Source organism: Marmota marmota, unplaced genomic scaffold (genome assembly GCF_001458135.2).
Source record: "Marmota marmota marmota unplaced genomic scaffold, marMar, whole genome shotgun sequence".
NCBI classification, from domain to species: domain Eukaryota; kingdom Metazoa; phylum Chordata; class Mammalia; order Rodentia; family Sciuridae; genus Marmota; species Marmota marmota.
In genome coordinates, this window is record NW_026000103.1 from 156,881 (window position 1) to 159,727 (window position 2,847).

At 36.8% G+C, this 2,847-nt stretch overlaps 1 pseudogene; it reads left to right on the forward strand.

The window, feature by feature from the left end:
• Positions 1 to 1,833: 1,833 nt before the first annotated feature.
• Positions 1,834 to 2,405, forward strand: LOC107156483 (annotated as a pseudogene).
• The last annotated feature ends 442 nt before the right edge of the window (positions 2,406 to 2,847 follow it).

Below are 2,847 nucleotides of genomic sequence, written 5' to 3' on the forward strand. Positions count from 1 at the left end.
GGAGGTTGTCTGAGGGGAAACTGAATTTTTCTTTTCCCTCATTAGCAATCATCAAAGTCAAGTCAACAAATAAAAAGAAAATTTATACTTACCGCTCCCTCTAAACAATTACACAAGTGTTTTATGAGACCTTAACACTATCTCGCCTCAATTTTGCAACAGATGAAAATATATAAAGCCAAAATAATGAGATTATTTTAAATATCTGTTGTGCATGAGACATTTAAAATTGACCAATAACTTTTCGAAAGAAACATATGGTTTATTTTCTTAAATAAATAATGTTATGATTTTAAATTTGTGTCTTTCTGTTGAAATTCTTGAGGACAATTTGCAGTTTCCAAAGTTTGAAATTTGTTTTTTTTTTTTTCCAAAGGAAAGATTCCTCAAGATGGCATTTTTGAACTACATTCCTCAGTTAAGTTGATGCTAGTTTCTTAACAGATAAGCAAGAACTGTCAGTAACTAGATCATAATACAACATTACCTTGCTTTCATAAAAGAGCTGGGTGTAGGAATTCCAGTCAGGTGACAATGTGATTGGATCATTTCCAACAGTGATTCAAGGACTTGAGTGTCATCCCATTGGTGGCTTTGCCCAAGTTCAACATGTAACTCCAAAATGTTACTGGGGTGCTGGAATATATTCCACTGCACTAGAAAGGGGGAAAGTGTGGTGAATCACATGAGGATGATTTCACAGACCAAAAACAAGCAGAAAAAAGATCACTTCCATCCATATGTACTTGGTGTGAGTTTATGCATATGTGATACCTACATGCAAAGATGGTGGATAAGGCATCATAGCTGGATAACTTGTGGAAAAAGAAGACAAGTTCTTTGAAAGTCCGGTCTTCATTTTTACACTGTGTGTACTAAACTAATTTAAGTAGGAAAAACAAAACAAAACAAAACATTTCCTTGAAGTATGCACTTTAGAAAAATAATTCTGTTCCAAAGTGTCATTCCACAAAATTGAACGTCATGAGAAAAGATGACATTCGTTAAGGTTCCTACTATCAATGACTCTGTGAAAGAAGTTGCTTCTCAAAGTCAGGTTAATGTTCAAAACTGGCCAAGTTTTTATCAAACATGAATTTGATACATATGATTTCTATAAGTAAGTTAGTTTCATTAAAGTCACTAAGTAAATTTATTTGGACAGTTAAGTTCAATGCCAATAGCTTCTCAGCCTAATTTTTAACTGAGTTTGGTTTAGACATTTTAAACTCTGTATTGAATACAATGTTTAAATTTAACACTTTTACTTACAAAGTAGACATATCCATTGTGTATATAAATACATACACAGTATATCTGTTATTAAAATTTAATAGTCTGAGCATGAATGTGCACACCTTTAATCCCAGTGACTTCCCCAGGCAGAGACAAGAAGATCTCAAGTTTGAGGACAGTCTCAGAAACTAAAGGAAGCCATAGCAACTTAAAAGGTCCATCTCAAAATAAAAATAAAAAGGGCTGGGGATGTGACTCAGTGTAAAAGTGCCACAGGGTTCAATCCCCAGTAACCCCTACCCCCCAATAAAAAAATAGGAGTTTCAATTGGCAAAATAATTCTAAAAAAGGGTCTGGGGACAGGGAAGGGGAATCAATAATGAAAAAATGATTGGGAAACTTTGCTCTAAGCATATGTAGTGAATGCATGAAGGAAAGCCAAAACAGAAGTAGAAAGTACTGGTGACATTCAGAAAATTGAAAGCATATTAGTTACTATTTAAGACATAGGAACAAGTCAAGAGCTTCAGAGAACCTAGAGGCAAAGGTGCAAGAGCACCCATCTCAAGCAGCCCAGCAGCATCTGCAAGATCCCCAATGGCCTTGCCCTTGCCTTTCCTGCTGGCCCTGTGGTGTTCAGCTGTAAGTCCACCTGCTCTCTGGGCTGTGACCTGTCTCAGATTCACAACCTGGGTCTTGAAACTCCTGAGAAAAATGAGGAGGGGGCCCTGACACTCCTACAAAAAATGAGGAGAATTCCCACTTTTTCCTGCATGAACTATAGAAAGGACTTTGCCTTCCCCCAGAAGCTGTTGGAGAATGAGCAGGTGCAGAAGGCTCAAACTGTTACTATCCTCCATGAGATGACGCAGCAGGTCTTCAACCTCCTCAGCACCCAGGAGGCCTTTGCTGCTTGGGACAAGACCCTCCTGGACACCTTCCTCACTGGTCTCTATCAGCATCTGGATGACCTGGAAGCCTGTGTGTCCAAGTAGGCACAAGTAGAAGAGACTCCCTTGAGGGCTATGAGGAAATACTTCCACAGGATCACCGTCTACCTGAAGGAGAAGAAATACCTGCCATGTGCCTGGGAGGTGGTCAGAGAAGAAATCATGAAATCCTTCTCTTCATCAGCGAATTTGTATGAAATCCTAAGGAGCATGGAATGAGACCTGGTCCAGCAGAGAAATGCTTCTCACTGATGAACACACCTTACCACACTCCCACAGGTTCTGCCACTTCAAAGACTCTCATTCTTGCTGTAACTGTGACAAGAATTCAAGCAATCTGTCAGATATTTTCAGCAGTTTAGGCAATATTGCTTTCAAATCTACAGGCACTAGTCCCTTACATCGCTGCAGATGTTATCAATTTATTTATTTAAATATTTATTTATTTAACTATTTATAAAATTTAATTTATTTTGTTTATGTATTATTATGTATACCTTTAAAGTATGATTAATAAAACATTTTCTTTATATTTAATAAATTTAATTTGCATTCTTCATTTGTAACTTCTTCAATTTTTAAATTAAATTCTTGCAGGTGGATGAGGGATTGGGTAAATGTTTTTTTTTTTTCTTTTTCTTTTTCTTTTTTTTTTTTTTTT